This window comes from Strix aluco, chromosome 4, assembly GCF_031877795.1.
Source record: "Strix aluco isolate bStrAlu1 chromosome 4, bStrAlu1.hap1, whole genome shotgun sequence".
Taxonomy (NCBI): domain Eukaryota; kingdom Metazoa; phylum Chordata; class Aves; order Strigiformes; family Strigidae; genus Strix; species Strix aluco.
The window spans coordinates 3,766,985-3,778,754 of record NC_133934.1 but is presented as its reverse complement, the minus strand read 5'-3'; the positions used below and the strand labels follow the sequence as shown (position 1 = coordinate 3,778,754).

General features: G+C 42.5%; 1 long non-coding RNA gene across 1 annotated transcript; it reads right to left on the bottom strand.

Annotated features, from left to right (window-relative positions):
- Positions 1 to 477: 477 nt before the first annotated feature.
- LOC141922191 (uncharacterized) lies at positions 478 to 11,097 on the bottom strand. Its single transcript, XR_012622900.1, has 4 exons — positions 11,002 to 11,097; positions 5,369 to 5,446; positions 1,472 to 1,623; positions 478 to 1,355 (listed from the first exon to the last, which is right to left on the bottom strand). It is a non-coding gene; the product is annotated as an uncharacterized LOC141922191 (long non-coding RNA).
- Positions 11,098 to 11,770: the final 673 nt, after the last annotated feature.

Here is an 11,770-nt window from a genome sequence, read left to right as displayed (position 1 = left end):
CAATGCAGAGAGGCAGGGATGGTGTGGACGAAGCCCAAGGGAAACCCTCTGCTAATATCCTACCCTGAAATGACAGGAAGGTCAGAGCTAGTTTCCCTGCATCTGCCAGAGTCACCCCCCTTTCCCATCCCTCCCCCTGCTCTGGGGACAGACAAAGCACCCATGCCAGAGGCAAGTTTGTCCCAGGGTTCATCAAAATGTTTCTGAAGAACAAATTTTCTGCTGCAAGAAGCCAGATTGCACAAACAGGCAGATGTCTGCAAGCAAATGTCCCAAGGAAGATTAAAATCCCAAGACACATTTTTTTCGTAGCTCACATCTCAACTGTCGTCAGGATGCTCGGATTACTCACTGGAGTCAAAATATATAGAAATGACCAGCAGAGACAAGAAGAGGTGGAATTTTCCAAATGATGCCTTCCTTCACAATGAGAGATGTTTATAGGGAACCTGTTAAAGGATTTCACCAGACTGTGGGTATCTCTAGGCTGGCTTTATTAACAACTCAGAGTTGGGACATCACCTCAGTGAGTGGCAACAGCTAACAAAAAGCGCCCTCTATATATATGATATAACATACAATACAAAGAGTCTTTGGTGATTTTCCAGGAACTTTCAACTCTCAATTCATCATCAATTTCAAAAGTCCATTGTATTCCACAGTTTCGACTAGTTCTTATCGTTCCATTCTAATTCCTCTTCGGACACCACTGCTCATTGATGCAGTCTTCGGTCATCATGGTTACTTATCGTCTGAACAATCTTCATCATAATTCACTTTTAGACTTCTGAGAAAAGACTCAAAATGTTCTATTTAACATATACTTAATCTATGTCTAGCTTTTCATTGCCTAGCCTTTCTAAGTTGCTTAAACTGTCAGTATTGTTCCTAGAGCACCTGTGCATACTGCATTGAGCTGTCAGTATTGTTCCTAGAGCACCTATGCTCTATGAATTAAGCCTATAAAACAATATCTATTTATTAATTATTCCTGTTATTAATAATATCCTAAGAGAAAAGAGTTTTCTAAAGCTTGTTCCTTTTACAGAACCACAAAGGAATGATCCTTGTTCATCAAGAGTGCAGCAACACTCTGAAATCCCACCAGAGTCTGGGGCCTTGATATTTATAGAAGCAATGAAATTCTGCTGCTAATCTGAGAACAGATAGATAAAATATTGTTATCCAGAAGAGAAAAGGACCTTGCTGATTAGTGTCAGACAGTGGGGACAACCCACCTCTGCTGTCCAAGATGGCTACAGCCAGTTTTGTCCCTTTTTGATAACCCTCCTTTTCTTTTGCCATGCATCCTTGTTCAAGACAACACTCCAGCTTTTCTTTGCTCAAAGGAAGTTCTAGGACACACTTCAAAGCATTAATACTGAACCATCTCTCCCACCCAAAGAATTATCTGTCAATAAATCTCTGTAACCCAGCAGGCTGAAACACCTTTCAAGTCTCCAAGGATTACCTCCAGATTGGGCTTTGCAGCATGTCCTGAAATCCAGGAAACCAAGGCTGGAATAAGTGGCTAAGGGCTTCTTCTAAAGACCTGTAAGATCCTTGTAAAGTCATAGCTCTCCTTTCCCGTCATCCACAAAAGTGGGATGGCTTATACAGATCCTACAGACAGATCAACAGGTAGGCAGATACAGATTTACCAAGGTAAATACAGGTTCATCCCTCCCCTTCTCCTGGAAAATCATCCAGGTTTGTGCATACAACTAATATACAATCATCCTAACACATGCTGTAAAACTAGCTTTTTTATTATTTGCACATACAGGTTTGCAGTGCAGTTATATGACTTCCCCCAGTTCCTCAGTCCCAAACAGAGTTGATTTTCCCACCAGCTGCGTGGGCAGTCTGTGCAGAAGCGCAGCAGTGTCATACAGATGTAGACCCAAGGACCTCTCGCAACAGAGATGTTCTTTTCCAACAGGAGTATGAAAATACAGCTGTGCAATCCCCTTTCAGCCCTCATTTTCCCCAAGTGCATTTAGGACACAGGTCCTTTTTTGGGGGCTGGTTTTGAGTTTTGGAGCTCCCTAGGTCTAAGTAGTGCCACTTTAGCGAGCAGCTTTCATGCTGACGGATGTATTGAGAACTCCTGAACTTGGTACATTTGCTTTTGATTCTTTTGCTCTGTGAGAATCTCAATCTACACCCACAGAAAAAGGGGTAGAGGTTTTAAAGCTAGAAACGATCCTCTCTATATTTGCAGTTGCTACAAATCTTTCTTCTGCAGAAATTCTCCACTTCTGTCCTTTCTACAGGTTTTGGAGTTCTTCAGCTTTTGTGCATTTCTTTTTTGCACCTGATGCTCCCATCCCTCCAGAACTGCAAAGCTTTCCCATGGCTTCAGGCAGAAGAAATTGCAAAAATATTTTACTGAGCCTCTGAGGGGACTGGCAAAAATTGTATCCAGCAAAGATGGCTTCATAAACAGGGTCAGAGAACAGTTGTACCCGATAAGCTGGCCTTGGCGTAACTATTTATTTCAGCACATATGAGCCTGCGATCCTAGTTATGTAGTCATTACGCAAAGGGCTGCGTGAGACCTTGATGACTCACGCTCAGTACTTTCAATCACCCCATGAGCTAATCTCTTGATACCATTGCCTAAACAAAACTAGTTTTCATTTCACTGCATATAATGCAATTTATTAATGTCACTAGACCACATATTGGCTGAGGAAACAGCTCCCTTTGGATTTTTGGAAGGGACCCTGGACTGCAGTCCTTGGCCTGTCTGTCTACCTGTTGTCTTTCCAAACAAGCCTGGTATAGGCAACCCAGCCAAGCAATCAAGTGCCCAGTTACTGGGACGAGACTGCCTGGAGCCTTACATGAAATATGCTTGGGAGGAGTCTGAAGCTCGAAGCCAAGGCTGGTTAGGGAAAAAAAAAGTCCTATTTTGGGTGCTCTTGTTGAACATTCCACTTGAAGGAATTTCCTCCTTTTAAGAAGGAATGTGAAATGGTCAGACACCATTAAACTGACAATTTTATATTTTGATTTTGTGTGTGGTCTATTTATAACCATAAATCTGCATGACAGGTCAGGTGGTGAGGAATGTTCTAAGGACAACTCTTAATCGTATCATCCTTATGCATTTTCTTGCTTAAGAAAACAAGGTCTCACAATCTTGATAGGCAGGGATGAAGCTTTAAGTTCTTATTTTCTGTACCTATTATAAGAATTTCCTTAGAGGTTTTCAAATATAATCTCTAAAGTAGAAAGAAAAAAAGAAAGAAAACAAGGGGAATAAAAAAAAGATTTTCAAGCCTCCAGGACAATAGCAGCTCTGACTACTGCAGGTCATTATCTTCCTGGAATCATCAGTCTTTTCTGAAATGCTAAACTGTGTGTGGCTTAGATTTCACACAGCAGCTTTCAGCAGTATCACACAAGAGTAGTTAAGTAACCACAAGACCTTTTCAAAGCCCTTGATATTTCACCTTTTATAATAAATAAAATAAGGCAAGACTAGTCTGAAAACCTACTGCCCCAAAACAGGTCAGGTTTATACTTTCCCCAGTATTATATGGAAGACTCTTAGTTGCCATTGGCTGAAGGTGTGTGGGGCAACATATTAAAAATTAAATAGTTTGGTCAATCATAGGCTGTGTCCTGGCTCCATTTAGATTATTAGTGGAGATGCAACAATAGGATGATGTGAGAGTTTCTGATTTTCTCTGTGCATGCTGAAAAAACAGCTCTTTTTGTCACCAAACTGACTTGTGGAGGGCAGTTTCAGTGAGGGCAAGCTCAGCCATTGACTGAGGAGGGATAGTTTGCTTAATCCCCTGCCTTCCCAGTCCACACCAACAAAGTGAAGGCAACTTCGCCTCTGGATTTTTCAGGCTTTTAACACCTCAATGCAGTGCACACCATGTGAGGGCATCCCCCAGAGCATGGGGTAATTCTCTCGGCTGACAATGGTCTTATCTTCTCGTTTCTTGTGCCCTTTTTTCAGTTGTCTGGTTCCTGGGGGGTGAGGAGTGCTCATCTTTTCCCCATGTCTGCTCTGTGCTGAACACAGGTGTCCCAGCCTGACCATGCATTACTGGAACATCAATAACATCATTGTAGTGGTGGATGCTGGGGTATGACATTCAAAAGTGTTGCTGTATGAAAGGACCTGCTGCACTGGGAGAAGAAGTCAGAAAACAATTGCAGAGCACGGCCAGGCGACACAAGCAGCACCACAGGCAGAAGTATTGTGTCCTGCCAAGTCTGCCCTATACTACAGAAGTCAGGCTTGGGTTTATGGTGCCTTTTTATTTGCAGTGCATTGTGACAGTCCTTCCATATCTCTGGGATCATGATCATGTCTGATCATCGCAGAGATCATCTCTGGAATGATCTCTTGGTGATCAGTAAAACCTCTGAGCTTTGACTCTCTTTGAACTTTTTCATTCCTTTTCACTAACGTGTTTCCTTCTTGTGTTCATATTGGCCTTTGTTGAAACTTTTAGTCATATCATTCACCAAGTGTTGTCAACCTTTGTGAAATTACCTTTTTTCCCTCTCTTTCTTGGCTGCCCAGCTGATCCACATCCTCACTCGTTTTCACATGTGGAGTCAAAGAAGCTCTTGCTTCTTGTTCTGCATCCTCTGCAGGGTCTGATTCCCCTGACACATGGTGCTACTCAACCTGGGACCCCGTGTCATTTGCTGGACATCCAGATTTCTATAGAAAAGGCCCAGAAAAACAGCAGACCTTGTCTTGCATGTCCATGATGTAAAAGCAAACTAAGTGTTAATGATTTACTGCTCCATGAGGCTATGAAGAGCTAGATTTCCCCACTTAAACAGGCAGGGAGAACTTTTCCATATCTTTTTATAACTACCTGCTCTGCAATTCAACGTCACTGCTTCATGTGTTCAAAATTGCACCTTTTTCCCTTGTAGAAGAAAATGCCAAATGGTCAGATTCCATTTAGTTCCCCACTTTGAATAGGAAATTTCTCCTTAAGCAGCCTCCTCCAAGCAATCAGGACTGAAAATAAGAGGCACACTCCCTAAATGACTACCCCATGTGGAACAATTAAATTGTACACAGGAATACCTGGCCCCTCTCACCAGTATTCAGGGAACAGGTTGATCTCTGGCAGCTGCACAAGATTACCAAATGCTTGCAGAGGCAGAGAAGTGTCTATACAGCTTCAGAGGCTGATGTGCTCTGGGAATCCAGTGCTAATGACTCCCTGATGGAGTCAGATGGGTTGGTGATCACCCAAGCAACCTCACATCCACTGTCCTATGCCGTGTACAGATATCCAAGATTTTGGCCTTATTTCCCATAGATGTTGTGCATACCTCCTCTAAACTGCTTCACATTGTGATGAACAAGGATACTTACTCCATAAATACTCTTCTAGCAGTCCATATCTGCATGCCAAAGGGTGAAGGTTCTCCATCAACATGGATGTCCTCAATGCTGGATTGAAGAAAAAGACCATAACTTTCTCAGGGTTGTTTCAGGGATGCTCTGTGGTCCAACAAGTCCTTTTCTTTGTAGCAGAACTGCTCTGATTACACCCAAAATGCACCCATCGGTGTTCAAACAGTGGCAATCCAATCCAGAGCCCAGTTGTACCGGGTCTGGCTGAGCCAGAATTGGTTTTCCCCTGTAGCAGCCCTCATGGTGCTGTGTTTGATGTTGGGAGCTGGCAGGATGTTGATAGCACACTGGTGTTGTGGCTACTGCTGAGTGGTGCTTACACAGCACCAAGGCTCTTTCTGACATTTCCCCCCGACAGTGGGACGGGGTGGGCAAGATCTTGGGAGGGGACACAACCAGGACAGCTGACCCCAACTGACCAAAGAGATATTCCAGACCATATGACGTCTGCTCAGTATAAAGCTGGGAGAAAGGAGGAAGGGGGTGGGGTCACCCTTGGTCCTCCGAGGCAACCACTACGCGTATGGGAGCCCTGCTTCCTGAGAAGGCCCGACATCACCTGTTCATGGGAAGTAGAGAATAAATCTGTTTTCTTTTTTTTGCTTCCACACGCGGACCTTTGCTTCGCTTTGCTTATATCAAAACTGCTGTTGTTTTACCCACAAGGATTGGGGGTTTTTTCCTATCTTATTTTCTTTCTCCTCTTTGCCCTGTTGAGAAAAAAAGGGGAAGGGGAGGGAAGTGATAGAGCGACTTGGTGGGTACCTGGCATTTAGCCAAGGACAAACCACCACACCAGTCCAAGGCTGGGCATAGAACCAGCAATCCTCTCCCCAGGATCTTGGGTACTTCCGAAATGAGCATATCCTCAACAGCAAAAGGTTTTCAGCACTGCCTTTCCAGGATTTTTATTTTCTTGTGAAGATCAAGCACTGTGAAATTCACTGATGACATGAAAACAAAAGAAGTAGCAAAACATCAATAAAATACCTGATCTGTAAGATGACCAAGAGGACATAACACAGACAACACAGAAAAGATTCAGCATGGGTAAAATAGAGAAATAGGAGACCAACACAGACAAGATCCATCTGGTTTCCCTATAGCTAATGGCTTGTATAGATTTGAAAATTAGCACAAAATGAAGTACTGTCTGATTAAAAGTGATTCCTGAATATCTCCACATGTATGCATTTTCATTCCCAAGTGACAACACCCCACTTCTAACACACAGATTTTGCAGACAAGTACTCATGTAGCCAAATGTGCAATCGATCAGGGGTTCCTCCATCGGCAGTAGTTTTATCTGCTGTCATCAGAAATCACAGAACCTTATTGACCTACTGAAACATCCAAGAAACTATCCCGTGTTTTCCCATGTGAACTGCCATTTCTGAATGTTTCCACACTGCTATAACTTGTTTAGTACCATGCTGTGCTGTCATCTTCACAACCTACAGCTCCTGAAAAACATAGCTTACCAAAAAAACCCTGAAAATAAACTAGTGATAGCTCAGTATATGGCATGTGGGACTAGCAAAAGTGTGATGCTCTTTGCAGTCGCATTGACTTTGATGGTCATATTTGTTGAACCCCAGGCACTGTTTGGCAACAACAAGAGACTAGGCGTTGACCCTAAGAAATAAGCAGTTTACCTAACAACATACTTCACAATTCAAAGAATAAATAAAATAACAATGCAATAAGGTTATGATAGGGCCAATACATATTCTATGAAATGTGCCTAGGTACAAAATACAAGTGAAAATAAGACGGATACTTAAAATCAAAAACTATTTCTAAGGATACTTGTAGGCAATTCATATATGAAGGCAGAAGATCCTGCTTTGGGGCTTTTTTTGCAGCTATTTGTGTCAGAAGGAAACTATTTTGTGGATAGTTGATAGAAACAGACAAACAGGTGGAAAGTTCTGCATGCAAGTTTCTCATCTGTCACAGGGTGTGCGCTGCTGTTGGGCACAGATGGGTTGTGGCAGCTTGTATTCTCACCCACCCTCACGTCTCATATAGTTTGACCAGAGGAGATAGAGAATATTCAGGCACTAGCACACCTTCAACAGAATTCAGATTGCCTTGCAGCATTATTGTAAATCCCTGAACTCCAGAGATCTCCAAGTAAGTGCTATCTGTATACCCTGCGCACACCCAGTTCCTCTGCCTTTGTCAGGCATACAATAATCCCCATTTCTCTCTCTGGAACCACCATAAAAGTAAAAACACAACTTCTACAGCACAGATTATAACTTCACATTATCCCCTCAGTCTGATGTGCTCTCTCCTGGAATTGGCGACCTTCAGCATCGATTCACGAGGCTCTGGACCCATTCCTCCCACGCACTTGTTGGGTACCACTCTGTCCATGCAGCTTGACCACCCTGTTCAGGAGCGTCTCTGCTAACTAGCTCCCACGTGCATGCTCCAGTTGTTGGCCAGATCGTCGCTCACAGGAGCTGTACGTGCTCAGGCCAGATGGGAGAATGAGTATTGCTGGGCAGAGACTGCCTTCGTGGGAAGGCTATTCTTCATGTGCTCTCTCATTTTCAATGTCCCCATGATTTAGGGTGAGTTTTCTGACTGGTCTCGGAAGGGTGGAGGGGAAATCAGAGCTATTCCTTATCTCCATGGGACAGCCGCTGAAGGTATTAAAGTTAGTCTGGACTTTGTGTTTAAATCCAGATGGCTTTAGGATTTAATTACTAAGTTGTCTGTGCTTTTTTTTTTTTTTTTTTTTTCTCTATCTGAAAACCAAATCTGCACCAGTGATACAAGGAATGTATAAAACATTTGATTTATACAGTTGTGGGCTATAATCAGCAGCACAAATGGAAGTGGTGACCAGGAAAACACTTCAAATGAAAAGCAAAGCAAGTGGTGATAAAGCTTTCTTTGCACAAAGAATGACAGCTGCCATTATCAGGATTACACTCAGACAAGCAGGTTTCATGGCAGCCCCTGTTTTAGGAAAGGATTGCAACAGGAACCTCTCTGGCTCAGGGAAAGGGAAGCAGCAAATGAAAGATAATCTTTCAGCAGACAGGAGTGACAGGTTCTTGTCATTAGATGCACTGTTATCAAAATGCCAGGTTTACAAGTTTGATTTCAACTCTTGGTTGAACCAGCTCTTAATGATCACACAAAGCATACCCCATGTAGAAAAATGTGACAAGTTTTAGTATGAAATGACTTTTTATTTTATTTTGGAACATTTGTCAAATGTACCCAAGACTTGCATTTGAACACCTCTTAGGAATATTATTCTCTATAGGCAAGGACCTCTGGTGGCCCTTTGCTTTCCAAAACATCCCTCTGTTTCTTTGCCTCTCCCTACCAAAAGAGAAGACTTTCTCCCCTTGAGGCTGTAGGACATCATGGGAGATGCAGTCTGATTGTGAGGACCAGAAAACTTCAAGGAATTGCAACAAGATGTATCTGAATTGCAACAAAATGTACTACCTGGGAGGAACTGGAACAGTTTGGGTGGACACAGAAGAGTGTGGAAGCCACTAAAACTAAATTATTCATCATAATGTAAATCAAAGTGTTTTGATTCAGAATAGCTCAAAGACTTTATTATCGGAGACACAAACAACCACAGGATGATATTCAGCTCCTCATTTCTATTTTTTGATTTTGCTTAAACAGGGGAAAACACAGTGGTAGGAGAGCAAGGAAAATAGCAACCATTTTAGCCCTACACAAGCACTTCCCTTTGAAAAATAAAAGCTGCCTTGATGTTTAATGCTCAGAGTTCAAAGCGTCCAGGCCAAATTCAGATTACCAAGGATGATTAAGGATTTCTTTGGAAACTGGGAACACTAGTCTGTTAACATTCTTGAGTGTATTCAAGACTATCAGATGCAAGGGAGGGGGAAGGTTACCTCTGGTGATATTTCATTGCAGGTACAGAAAAAAAAAAGACCTGAGAAAACATAACCCTGGCCTTGTTCTGGGAATCACTACATATTTCTTGAAAAATATACAAGAAATTGTGTATTTCCCCCTCAGCCTAGGGGAGGACACAGTGTGTGGACACAGCAGTTTTGAAGCTAGTTCACTACATCTGCCTGTAATTGCAGTAGGGTTTGGGGGTGTTTTCTGGTCCTTTTTTTTAACCATCAATGATGTTATTGTGTGTTTTGGGACCTGCTAACTGCAAACATATGTGGGCTTATCAATGCTCCAGCAATGCTTTCTACCATTTCAATTCCCTTGAAAACCAAGGAGATGTGCTCCTTCTTCATGAGTAATAGATTGGTTTTCCTTTTCAGTTGGAAATCTTAAAAGTTGAAATCTATTCTGAGGTGAGAGAGGAAGGTTTTGGGTCATAGACAGAGTCCTCAGGACTCCTGCATTATTGGAAAAACAGGCTGAGATTTTCTCACCCTCAATGAAACCCACATCTCCCTACAGATGTCTCCCCAAACACGCATGGATGTGGTAACTATGGGAGGAAAACAAAAAGGGGTGATGAAATAGAAATACTGCCACTCCAGCTGCAGGGAAGTGGCAAGATATCTCATTGAAAACCATCCCTGCACATTTTCTGGAATACACCCAAAAGTTTGCCTACCTGGGCTTCCAGAAGACTCTTCAGATAGCCTTGCCTCCCATTCAGCACTAATGCTGGTTTTCAAGGGGCTGGCTTAGAAATGGGGAGACAAAGAGAAGTTTTTTCTGGAAATTTGTTTCAGAGTCTAAATGGCAGATGAACTCTTTTGAAAATCTTGCTTTGATGGTGGATGACGAGCAGGTAAGCATTTAGCTGAGAGCTTTAGAAAAATCAAGCCTGTGATGCTGAATAATAGAATATATAGATGGGAAAGAGCTGATCTCTTACTGATATTCCCTCCTAGCAGTGTAAAATTGCTCTCAGTAACACATTTTCCAGAATCCATTTCCATATTAGACAAAGGCTTGTGCTTTCAATCTGTGCAGCGAGAGAAAGACGAGAGAAGAAGCAGCATCCTGCTTCTTGGGCAGAAGGCTTCTTAATGAGCACAGTCTGAAACACTACTAGGACAGGCAGTTGTTTTCCTTCTCGCACTTGCTTGCAAAGTCCAAGCTGTGAGATTCATATCACTGCTTGGTGGTCCACCACAGGAGGGTGGCAGTGGTATATTTGGCAAAGTGATGGTAGAAGTGCAGGCAATGGCCACAGGGCACGGAAAAAGCAAGATGTGTAAGTATTAGCCATGGTTTTTTATTAGGTCAGCTAGTGCAGCTGAAAAAGAAAGAACAGAAGAACAACCCATGTTTGTGGCCAATAGTGTATTTTCCAGGTCCTGAAACCTTCTTTCTCATTAAACCATCCAGTAATAGCTGAGGCTGGGGAAAGATGCTATCTCTTACATGAGCCACAGCCTAAGGAAATAAGATTCTTTGTTTAGGACTTGATAATCTCACCTCCTTTCAAATACAGTCCCCTGTACCCTTCATTTATTAAATTCTGTTATGAAACTTAATTGAGGCAGAAATCCCCAAGTATATATATTGTTTTGCAATTACTGAGATTGGCTGAAGATCTTCCCAACAGAGGCACCAATCACTGAAATCTTAGGAGCCAGACTCACCATGGGTGGTTCCTTAATGTATCTTCTGTAGTTGTTTATGCTTCTGCCAGAAAAGCAGGGAATGCTTCTACATCTCAAGGCGCTTGCAGGACCAGCTTCTTCTCAGAGCCTCCTTCGTAAAAGTGCAGCGTAATATCAGCCCCACAAATGCAACTGTTCTGAAATAGTTTAAATGAGGTTTGGATTTGCTCCAGGTGCAAAGCACTGGGGAATCAGACCCAGAGAGCAGAGCCAGGGACATCCGTCCCTTTTCTTCTTCCATGTGTGCTGCTTGTTGCTTTGACCCGCTGAGGTCAGTGTTGATTTATGCCTTAAGGCACAAAAAGTGGAGGAGAAAAAGCAAACATCAGGTGCTCTTGAGAGAACAGAGTTCCCTTGCAATAGAGCAAATTATTCGCTTCATTGCAGGGTATGAGTAACTCACCCCCTGGATCTGAAAGTACTTCTTAATCTAAATGAAGATCAAAATGAGAACATTGAATGTGTTCTTACATTAGTAGAGAGAAGACACTGACCCTATCTTTTAGCTCTCTGAAGATGTGTAATTAGGTTCTGGAGTTAAAACGAGAGCTTTTGAATGAGAACTAAGGTTTGGTTTCTTTTTTATAATAGCAGGAGTTAAAGACAAGTTTTGAAGGGCTATGACAAATAGCCTCCTCGTTCCTGAAGTCTTACTATCATGCCTGAATGACGTGGCTGAAAGTACTTGCTTAAGAAAACAAACGACTGGACTCAGGTCAAAAGTCAACAGAGGAAGTCCTTTCTCTGC